Source organism: Centruroides vittatus, unplaced genomic scaffold (genome assembly GCF_030686945.1).
Source record: "Centruroides vittatus isolate TY-2023 unplaced genomic scaffold, ASM3068694v2 scaffold_907, whole genome shotgun sequence".
NCBI lineage: Eukaryota > Metazoa > Arthropoda > Arachnida > Scorpiones > Buthidae > Centruroides > Centruroides vittatus.
This window is the reverse complement of record NW_027122720.1, coordinates 452,832-465,230: the sequence shown is the minus strand read 5'-3', so window position 1 is coordinate 465,230 and position 12,399 is coordinate 452,832. Positions and strand designations below refer to the sequence as shown.

Below are 12,399 nucleotides of genomic sequence, written 5' to 3'. Positions count from 1 at the left end.
TTTATTACAATCTTATTTAAAATTTCTAGATTCTATGATTAATACAGAATAGGCGGAAGAAATCTTTGTTTAATAGCAGCAAGTCATGTAATATAAACATGCTTCTGCATTACTTTATTATCGAGTAACCCAGTTTGACTTGCAATGTTATGCCGACGCATAATTGATTTGTTTTGATAATTATCGTATACGCTCGTTTCTTTTTTATGACGTTCGACGACTAGTAAATTTCCATATCCGGACCATACGATTACACATACGAAAATTTTCTAATTTAGAATTAATTATATTCGGAGTCATACTTCATAGAATTCCTAGTTTAAAATTATGTCACTTTTTATTCCTGTCCCAATTTTCAATTTTTAGAAACTAAGTTGAACAATGTACGCGTTATTTTACTCGAAAAAATAGATTTTTCTCTTTTCCGAATATAACTTTAGTTCGAAACTTCGTTATAATTTAAATTGCCGGAAGAAAGAAAGATGTCGATTTTGATATCAAATGAATAGTCTTTTCTATAAGACGAAAATTATAATTTTGGTATTTATCATTTTTTAGTCGTAAAAAAAAAGCCTTGTAAACTCGATAAACATAAACAAGTTTTAAAAATTATATCGAGGAAAGAATTTAAAGCATTGTTGCATTTGAAATGTTTCCTCCCGATGGGTTAGTATCCGGAACTAGTCGTAGCAGGTCATCTTGTCGCATTCCATCTTCAATAGAAAAAAATAACTGGGTGGATTTCTAATTCATTCACTAGTTTGTAATTAAGAAAAATGTTTTGCTCGATAATCCAGAACGTACTTCAAGCAAAAAGATATTTTATTTTGTTTTATTTATTTAATAAACGGTAGAAAGTTGAATAAACTCGTACGAATTTATTCGTCTGAAAAATTTTTTATCGTACAAATTAATTATGATTATTAAAGAATTAGTCGTATAAATCCAGAATATTTTTAAACGACAATTTATAAATTTTTAATTAGAAAAACAAGTGAAATTATTAGATCCAATATAACAGTTTAAGTTAAGTAAATAAAAATTATAGTAAATTGTGTAAAAACATTTCTCAGAATTAATGATTATACAGGTTAATTCAATTGCTACAACATCTTGCAATAGAAAGTAAACTTGTCTGTTGTTATTATAATAAAACTGTTTGTTATTTTATTTTAAAATATTAAGATTAAATGAAGGAAATAATGCCGTAAAGAAAATAAACAGTATTTATGCCAATTTATTTCTGGCTTCTTCGCTTTTTAAATAATTTTAAAGTTAATTATATTGTTTACTTTGTTTATGATGCTGTTCTTGTGAATTTAAATTTTGTTATTTACATAAGTGTACATGACGTACAGGTTTTACTTCACTATGTAGGAACATTAAACTTAACAATGTTGAATTATTTATAATTAATCTCTTAATCTTTCATTCAAATCAAATGAATTTTTTATTTAATATTTTAGTATTGTATTTGGAAATTTTACATAAATAGTTATTAATTACGGATTTTTCCGTTTCTCTGTCGTATCTGCATATTTTAAAGCTATAATCTATAGGCTATGTCGTGGGTGTCCATAGAAAATTTGGTCAATGTTACCTTAGGTGCCAAGATGGCGGCTCGTCTCCGATTCCAGCAAGGAAACAGTGGGATGCACGTTCTAACCTAACCTATTCTAATAGGTTACCATAATTATTAGTAACCAAATTATTAGAATAGGTTAGGTTAGGTTAGAACGTGCGTCCCACTGTTTCCTTGCTGGAATCGGAGACGAGCCGCCGTCTTGGCACCTAAGGTAACATTAACCAAAAATTTTCTAGGATAAGCAAACCATGGAGAAAAATAATTATATAATTAAAAATTCTGGACAAGATGACAGTAATAAAGTGCAAATTTATAATGAAACTCTGTGTTTATTTGACAATTTGGAGTTATTAATTATATGTAGGATAGATTATTGATAGGAAAATTTCTAGACAATAGTTATAAATAGAAATGAACTTTGGCATTACTTTTATTGTCAAAATTTATATAACATTATCATAACTGTTTTGAAAATATTTTAAAATTTATACGATTTTCAGTTGAATATATGTATTGATGAGGATGGTGGCAACAATGATAAAAATGTTTGTTGCACTTTCGCTGTAGTCTTTTGTTAAAATCAATATAAATTATTAGTTGAATGGGAAAAATTAGATGGTTCTGTAGACACTTAGAAAGATTATAACAGAATTTTGATGATATTTATTATTTAAAGTTCAGAAAGAAACATTGTTTATATTAAAAATGAATGAATTGCAAAAAAATTAGAGAAAACATTGGGCTAAAATTTTGTGCTGCATGTGAAAGTTATTAAAAGTAAGTAAAGCTTTTCTCACACCGGGTTGTATAAAACAAAAATATATACCTTCTATAACCAATATCTGGCGTGAATTATCTATAAAGTGGCAAACATTTTTGATGCCCCTTCGGGCCAAATTTGCTGTAACTGGATTCCGGCAATCGAATGCTTTTAAATAATAAGGCATTTGGCTTCTTAAAGTTTGAATATGTAATGAAACTGCACGTCTGGAAAAGCACACGGTTTCGTTATGTATTTATAGATAATTCAGGATATTGAATTATAGAAGGTAATGTTTCAAACATTTGACGATGTATTTGTCATTGAATAAATTTTAACGTCATAGAATATCTGAAACATTTCAATCTGGAATTTTGTTGTTTGAAACCCGAGAAAGGTTTATAAAATAAACTGAAAACGTACGTTCGTTAAACCCATTTTTTGGAAATGTGTAAATGGTTTTGATTTTACAGATTTGCCTTCCAAATTCTGTGTTTAAAATATTTAATTTTCAAGGATGATGATTGAGGTGGTACAACCCTGATGGAGCTAGTCCAATTTTTTGAGTTGGCTTAGAAATTTTCAGGAGAGGATTGATCCAGTTATGTTACACCCCATCCTTTATTACTTAGTTGCTTTCTTTGTGGGTCTTGCTTGAACTCGTGATATGAGCTAAAGGGTCCTTATAGTGCTTGCAAGATGGAGGGTTATAAATATATGCTGTATATATTTAATCTATATAATAATTTTATGTGTTTAGATTTAATTAAAGCAATAACAGAAACTGATAAATGATGAAATGTTAAATGTATTTAATAATATGGCTATATTCTGTAGCTTAAATAAACTCATCTCGTAGAGTTGTGTACATTAGTCACTTGACATTATAAATGCCAAGCTGTTTTTTAAATTTAAGATTTACATTTTATAGTAACTCTAATTCAAGTTACTGCATCCATAATATATCAATATTAGCCAATACTTCTGTATTATAAATACAAAAATACAGATATTGATAAATTAAATTTCTTTTAAGGCCAAATTCTATGATACAGTGACTTTATCTTGAAACTATATCAAAGAATCATAACTGTGACTGTGAAGAGTGAAACTATGTCAATGAATTATATCTATTCTTATTAACCCATTACTTATAAGCCAATAATTAATTTGTTTGCTATTTTTGTCCGTGTTTTAATTAATATTTGATTTATTATTGATGAACAATGCTGCATATTTTCCTGTGCTCTGACCTTTTTATCTGTCAGCGGTTTTCTATATTTATATGTCTTTCAGTTGAACTTTTCTACTCCATTAAATTTATTTTTTATAAATATATCTGTTTATTTTTATTTGTTTGATGCATCATATTTTTAAAGTTCATTTTTCTATGTTGTTATAGACATTACAGTGTAACTTAATTGTTATTATTAATTATTAGTAGTATTAGAAAAGATAAGTACAGTACAAAATATGAGAATTCATGTTTAATACTCCATGAAACATAACTGTTCAACATTTGGAGTAAGGTTGCCTGTTTCAACTTTTCTTTTGCTATCATTGCTTTGCATTCAGTGACAGCATAGGCGTAGCTAGGGGTGCGGCCTGCCCCGGGTGTCACCCTGTAGGGGTAACACCCGGTAGGCCTGTACCTAAATAAAAAAAGTCAATGGCTCGCCTCCCACGACAGTTTCTTTGCTATGAGGAGACGCCACGAGAGCTCTCACCAGCTGAAAATCTAAACTCACATGTCGCGACATCGCATATTTAATGTAGCGTTCAAGTTGCTCGAGTGCAAAGATATTACAATTTGACAGTGTTTTATAAAAGAGTTAAAAAGGGTGACACTAGAATATCCGCACCGGGCGTCATCCACACTAGCTACGCCACTGGTGACAGACCATAGTTTTGCCGTAATAAAGAAAATATTGACCATAACTTGGAAAATATACAGTTTTACTTCACTTCTATATACATTATGACACTGTTTTCTTTCTCATACCTTCTTAAAATATATTTAACTTCACTTAGAAGGTATGATGATGAAAGCTGTAGATGAGTAATGACCACAAGATGATGTCAGTCTTGACCTTCAACCTAAGAAAAATTTTCTTTAAATTTGACTACTATTAGAAGTTACAAGAATGTGTGAACTGGTACTAGAGAGAATCAAAACCGAAACTGAGGGAAATAGATGCTCTTGCAGTTTAATAAGTTAAGTCACTAATGATTTTTGTTTAATGCAATGTGCCGCATGTATTAAAACTAATTTTCTATAAATATTCATACATTTGAAATACAAATTGCAAATTATATGATTCATGTTTCAAATTTCATTGCTATTTATGAATTATTCATCAATATGTATAGATTTTTTTCCAGTTCTTCGGGTTACTAACAAAGAGTTGAAATTACTTATTTACAGTTAAACAAAAGTTAATAAATAAATAAAAATAAACCAAAAAAAAAAAGATTTTTGTGGGAATGCTGGTTTGTTTTCTTCCTGTTATCCCCAATTTATTTTATTTATAATTACTGAGTGGGTGAATTTTTTTCAACAGGAAATTTAAATAATGTTAGAAAATTTCCTGTTAAAACTAGAAAATAGAATTTCCATAAGTAAATTTATTTATATAGTTTGCTTATATTAATTATATTCAAATACCAAATATTTTATTTAATACTAATTGCGGTATAAATATTCCGTGGAAAGTGTTGTAAATAATGACAGATAACAGCAAGAAACCTATACTTAGAGGTGGCTTTTAGTGAGTGTAGATCCACTGCACCTGGCTCATATTTTCTCTCCACATTATTAGTTTGCACCTGGTCCTGAAACTTCAGAAATGACTCTCCCCATCCTTTAAATAATGCTTAGTAAATAGGCTTTGTATCTTTTGTATACACACTTTTCCTGTTATCCCATAGAATTCTAAGAAATTAAAGATAGTTTAAGTTGCTTATATTTTCTGTTGAGTATTTACAATAATTTTAATTATTGAAATTCACTTCATAACAATGAAAAAAAGCAGTGAATTAACACAGTATAAACTTAATGGGCGATTACTGGCAGGTATTTGAAATGACGACATTATATACGGAGGGAAATTTATCAGCTTTCAAGTAAAAGTATGTAATAATAATGATAATTAAAACGTGGGTTGATACACAAAAATGAACAGGAGAAAACTATCTTTATTGGTTTGAGGAAAAATTACGATGTGACATACAAAGGCTCAAGTTTCCAAAGTTTCTAGTGACCGTAGGAAAAGGGAAAGCTGTTTGACGAATTGTAATTACAATTTAAAATTGGCGTATAGCTTGCACCTGCTTTCAAATTGCCTTTTAAACATAGATTACCCGCAGATTATTCGCACAAAAATACAGTACTACATTCTATACAAATTGATCAAATCTGTAATTTTCATTTCTTGAAAATACTGAATATTATAATATATTTGTAAAATATTTGTTGTAAATTTCTCAAAAAGTAAAGGACTTCTGTAACTTATGGACGTGTACAGGACCAGTAGTTATATACAGCCTTATATTTCAAAGCTAATGTACCGGAGAAGATTAATGCGATCGGCATCGTGCATCAGCTGATTCTGATTTTATTTCAAAATTATTTCCAAGTATTCCTCGGAAAGACGGCTGAATTATTCCAGAGCCGGCAAAACTTGCTCTAAAGAAAATCCAGCATCCATTAAGATAAATACATATGCTACATTAGTAACTAACTGCATCAGTACAATTTTAAGTCTTTTGACTTATGAGCTCCAGTAAAACAATTGGAGCTCATTTAAACTGAATAACAGTTTGTCTGGTTTCAGGCAACCAAGTCCATCATTAAGAGATACTGACACATGTAGACACATATCTTATGACTATGGGCTCGGTCACTCAAAAGTACTAGAGAAACTTTGTCTCTTTATCCGAAGGACAGTCTTTATTTTTGATTTTCTCGACAAAATTTTATGAATATATCTTGGACAAAGCTGTTGAGAAAATCTAAAATAAAGATATTGCTCTTTTATTTTAGATGAAGAAAAAGAAATACAGTCCATTATACAGAATGCAAAAGGGGAATTATTTTTTTTGTTCTTTTAACAAACAAAAATAAGGATATGAAAAATTATATATAATAATATTACAATCTGAATTTATAAATTTATTTTCCTTATTGCAATTCCCTGAATTTTATTAATTGCCCATTTGTATTGTTTCTGATGAAAAAATGCACCTTGCTAATAGATAAATTCAAATATAAAGATGACAATAAAATTTTATCTCGCTTTGTTATATATAAAAATATACATCTGTATATTGAATATGGAGATTACAAAAAGTGAGATGGTACCTGGGGTGGTCACAAATTTGTGATTTTACCTTCACTGAAAGTCAGAATAATACGAATAAAATTAATTAAACAAACGTAAACAAGATTTTTACCGCTTATCGAGCATAAAGATTTCAATTTATATCATTTTTATATGTTTATGCTACATAAAAGATTAAATTTTGAGACATTTTGTGTCTGAAGCAAGTCATATTTATGGTTTTCCTCTATTTGGGTTTGAGTATACTTACCAAGAAATTTAGTCGTGAGAAGCTTGCGCAATATAAATGAGAGAAACTTGAATATTTTCCATTTGTATAGTTTTTTATTAATATCGAAATTAAAAGAAAATATGTGAATTGCAGTTGTTCGTAGGAAAAAGTATTTCTAATCTATAGCATTAAAATCTTATAAGGACTGTCCATAAATGATATTTACGCCAGAAGGGAGGGAAAAGATCATGACAAGTTGGACAAAGTCTGACAAGGAGGAGGGGAAAGGTTGAACTACAATGGACATCCGTTTTATTTCATTAAATTTTATACAATTTATGCACTTTATTATTCATAAAGTGATAAAAGGTTTTGAGGGGGTTGAGTTTAGTTTGATGTCTGAAGAGAGGAGGAGGAGTAAAAATTTCAAGAAAAAATGCAGATGTAATTTATAGACAGCCCTAATTAGGAATTCATTTTTCCACTAAAATCCATTGAAAGCATAGTAGAGCATTGATTATATAAAATAACTAGAGCAGGGCAATTTTGGTTAACTGAAATATTCAGATAATCGATCACAATCAATAGGAAGAAATAAAAGTCAATAGGCCTACCTTAAGTAAAAATATTAATTTGAATTCTATTATAATCGTAAAAAGATTAAGGCACAGAAATTTAATATGTATGAATGATAAGAAATAACAAAAACGTTGTAATTTATTAAAAATGGGTGCTAATCTTTCATTGCAATCAACGGCATACTGGCGAAACTTTGAATTCGAGGTAAAAATTACTATTAAATAAAGTACAGTACACACGTAAAAATTATTTATTATACTTTTTTTGAAAGAAGTCACTCAGTTTGCCTCGTTTGTCATACTTATTTTTTTAAACTGCTAAATTCTTGGCTCGACACTCGAGAAATCTGCTTTGGGTTTCATTTTTAGCAGTGTGAATCCTGTTTCTAAGGTATAAACTTCTTTAGTGCGCATAAGCCCAATCAAACATTTGATGCATTAGAAGCCTGCTACTCATTAATCATTCTTTTCTACTTGTATTGTAATAAATAAAACCTAATACGGTAGAATATGGTTAACTCGAACCCAGATAAATCGAAATTGTGTTTATTCAAAATCGTTTTCTTTTCCAATCGTCTATCATAACACGTTAAATCAAACCGATTAACTCAAATTCCTCGAAACTTTTTAATTCAAAGTCCAAATTTTTTCTCTCTGACCGATTCAAATTAACCGGGTTCCGCCGTACTAGCGTCGATATCGAGACGGCTTGACGGCAGTTCTACGGAAGATCGCCGACAATCATTATTACGTAAAAACTTTGTAATTTCTGGAATTATACTTGGATTATTGAGCATTCTATTATACTTTTTCAAATGCTTAAATCATAAGTTGTTCAATTTTTCCTGTTTAGATCCTATGTAACTATATTTAGGAATGGGCTATTTTTATAGTAGATTCTTTCTTGCCTTTTATAGTATTTAATTTGTGTAAATTGGTTTGTTCAAGCATTTTCTTCTTTTCCTTTTTTCTTTTGCAAGCGTGCAGTGGAACTAAAAGCAGAGTTATTATAACATTCTCAAGTCAGTGGCTTTATCTTATTTGACATTATTCAGATAATTTCAAACCCTTATGCTCCAGTAGAGCTTGAAAATTTTTATAAAAATTTCGTCAGTAATGACCAAATATATTGTGTGTGTGTGTAAATAAGTGGTTAAATATTTCATTTGTGTGTATCAAAGTATTACATTTGATGTTTGAAGTAATTAAATGATTTGGAAAAAATTTTTTTAATTATAAATTTGGTTAATGTTACCTACGGTTCCAAAATGGCGGCTCGTCTTTGATTCCGGCAAATAGAAGAAAGGAACAGTGGGGATGCACGTTCTAACCTAACCTAACCTATTCTAATTTTGTTGGTAATAATTATGGTAATTTATTAGAATAGGTTAGGTTAGGTTAGAACGTGCGTCCCCACTGTTCCTTTCTTCTATTTGCCGGAATCGGAGACAAGCCGCCATTTTGGAACCATAGGTAACATTAACCATAAATTCAAGATCTGAAAGTTAATTTATTAACGTTATGGAAACTTGAAGAAACTGGGACCGGAGGGGGAATAAAAATTTCAAGAAAATGCAGACATAATTTATGGACAGCACTTTACTGTATTTGAAAGTAAATGAATTTACTTAAAACCTAATGTAATGTTTTGTATAGATGAGTTAATTCTACGCAGCTACAATAAGCGGATGATTTAATAATTTCCAGTTACACGGAGAGTTTTATCTCTGTGTATTATATTCAGCGGTATGTATGGTACAATGCTATATGTTCTAGCTTTTTAAAACTATTCCAGGTAATTAAGTTCTACTGTATAATATTATTATTATATATAATAATGACTCATAATCTGATTTAATTAATTAACTCCGAACGATCTGCTGAATTAGTGATTATTTGTTTTGATTTGATTTATTCAATGCTTCGTTAGGTAAACAATATAAATGTACTACTATTTTCCTAATGTTTGTGTATGTCGAATAAAGAAAATTGCAAATTAATTATATTAGAAAAACAAATAACTTTTAATATTTAGACTTTTCAATGTCAAAGAAATGTTAAGGAAAATATAAAAAACACGACCGTAAACCATCAGAATTTTTTTTTTATAAGGAAAAGTAATATGTTTTCGAATAATTATATCGTAAATGACGTAATTTAACAGAAGTTTTTCTTAGAATAACTTTTATAATTTAATAAACTTCATAAAAAAGTTGAAATCTTCAAATGCTTGCAGGTTTTGTAATGACTTTATTTGAGTAAGATAAAAATAAAAAAATATATTGCCGACATAAAAGTATATTATTATGGCGTAACTTCGATAGTGTATTTTCTGTATCATTTTAAAAATTTCTTTAATTCTTTACAATCATTCTAAGGCTTATTTTATTTATTTGGAAACTTGGAAGGATTAAACGGATTTAAACTAAAATAGGGAAGGTACGATACGTTTATACGACGCGTTTCTTTTTAACAATAACAGATCGTGACTACGTATTTTATTTTGCATTAACCTTGTTTTATTTTCTCTTAATACAGTGTTTGGTACTTTCCGAAGTTGCGGCACGAGTTACCGATCCAAAGTGCGTTATGATATATTTTTTCAGAAATGAATCTTGCTCTAAATTAACTGGTTTTTCCCCCAACTTAATTTTTTTTTATCGTGTTTTATTTGTGTCATTCGAAATAGAATCTATTATTATAATGTTTAAATTATGAATACAATTTAAAAAATATTACTTGAAAAGAGTCATTAAGTAATTAATTTTTCGTAAGATAAGAAAAGCAATTAATTTTAATATTTATTTAATAAAATTTAACGACGTTTTATCCGATCCGATAAAACTTCCGACTGGACGGTACGACACGCTTTAACTGCGTACGTCGAGCGAAATAAAAATGATGCGTTGTTAAAAATTATTTTATTTATTTATTATAAACTATATGTGAAGCGAAGCAGAATAGATACTTTAACAAAAAATACGAAGAACGTTACGCATTTTTTACTGTATTGTATTATATTATGCTTCGTAAAATTATAAAATATCTAATTACTAGATTTATTAGATATGTTTGGGTTACAAATTTAATTAAATGATTTTATAATTTGCTTGCAGTAAGCGAGTTAAATTATTTAAATTTTTAACCAAAACGTAGACCAGTAAATACAACGATTAGATATTTTGTTTAATGTGATGCGTGATAGAAAAGTTTAAACTTAATTAAATTGCTATTTTTACTATTTGATAATGAGAATTTTTAGTGTTTAGATAATATCCGAGATCGTAAATATTATATAAATTAAAGAAAATTCCTCTTTTGACGCTTTGACTTCTAGATTGATGACTTTTGACTTTCAAAGAAGTAAACTTCTTATTAAGTATTGTGTTTATGTAAGAATCCGGAGAAGAGGTCGGGTGGCTTTCTGAAAAGATCCGATGTGCGGTAATAAACGTTGCTTTAATCGTAAAATGGCAGTGGTCCTGAAGTCCTTAAAGCTATTCAAAATGTAAAAGTAAAGAACTGAAGTGCTATTATTTACTTTGAAAATGTGTCTTTTTTTTTTTTATAGATTATTCAGACCTTTATCAGATAAGAAATCATGAATTTACTTCAGAATTACTGTCTAAACTGAAGGTCATTCTTTTGAAAATGTTAATTTATATAACTTTGATTTATGTATGCGATACTTTGACAAAAAAAAAATGTTATTTTAATAAAAAAAAATTATATTTTATAAAGTGATAATCGTCGTTTACACGATTATTTTAGGTAGCGAAAGAATTAATTACACACGTTTTAAAATTGTCTACTGTATGATACGATAGTGAACGTGTAGGCTGTGATAGTGAATTTTTTACTGATTTCATCTCTTAAAATTACACAAAATGTGTTATGAATGAGTTATTCAATAAAATTTTATGAATTAATAAGAAAATTTTTATATGCTGATATCATTGGTATGATAATTATAAAAGTATGTGATATACTTAGAAAAATTATGATACGTTTGGAAGTTGATATGAAATCATCGCGTAGATTTTGGAATTACCTATGAAGTAACATTTTATTTTATTTTTAATATAACGAAAGTATGGAGTTTAATTAAAATTTTGAACCTCCAGTTTTTTTCTATTTCTTGATGTTTTGACACTTCAGGAACCAGGGTTGGTCCAGAATTTTTGGTTCCCCAAAACTTTTGCATCCTAAGTGACTGTCTAGTGCACCTTTAACTCAGGCCAGCCTTGCCAGAAATCCAAAAATGTAAAAAATACACAAACAATTCTGTAAGGGTTGTGTGTCGATGCTATTAAATAAAATCTCGTAAAAGATGGTGCCGCACGTAATTTTAACTTTGAGCTAAATATGTTTTAGTGTTTTGTTGTTATTTAGATTTTATATTTAACTATGATTGAAAATTATCGGATTCCTGGTCCACTTAACTTCCTGTTTGGGTGCTGGGTACTGCACAAATGACATTTGTTATTTCTTGAGTTGCTATAACTTTGTAACAAACAGTGGCGTAGCGAACGTAACCGGCGCCCGAGGCACGACACTTTATCGGCGCCCCCATCCCTTCTCCAGAAACACATATAGTTTGTCTTGGAGACCATTTGGGCGCCCCTCTGCGAATGGCGCCCGGGGCAAGATACACTCCTTTGCCCCCCTCGCTATGCCACTGGTAACAAATGAAGTAGAATGAGTCTGAAATCTTCTTACATAGGAATTCTTTATTTTATCTTTTATATGGGAAGATGAAAATCCTAGACTTCACTCCTTTGATTTTTATTTATAGAGCTACATGGAAGTCACAGAATTTAAAAGGAAGGAATACATTTTTGTGTACATATGTACATAATGGGTATTTAATATACATTCATTCACAAATCGAGAATAATCATCTGTATGTGATTTTAGTTTCCACA

General features: G+C 29.4%; 1 protein-coding gene across 5 annotated transcripts in view; it reads left to right on the top strand.

Annotated features, from left to right (window-relative positions):
* Positions 1 to 12,399, top strand: part of LOC136990354 (uncharacterized) — a 63,318-nt gene that overhangs the window by 25,844 nt on the left and 25,075 nt on the right. The gene's annotated exons all lie outside the window — the stretch shown is intronic.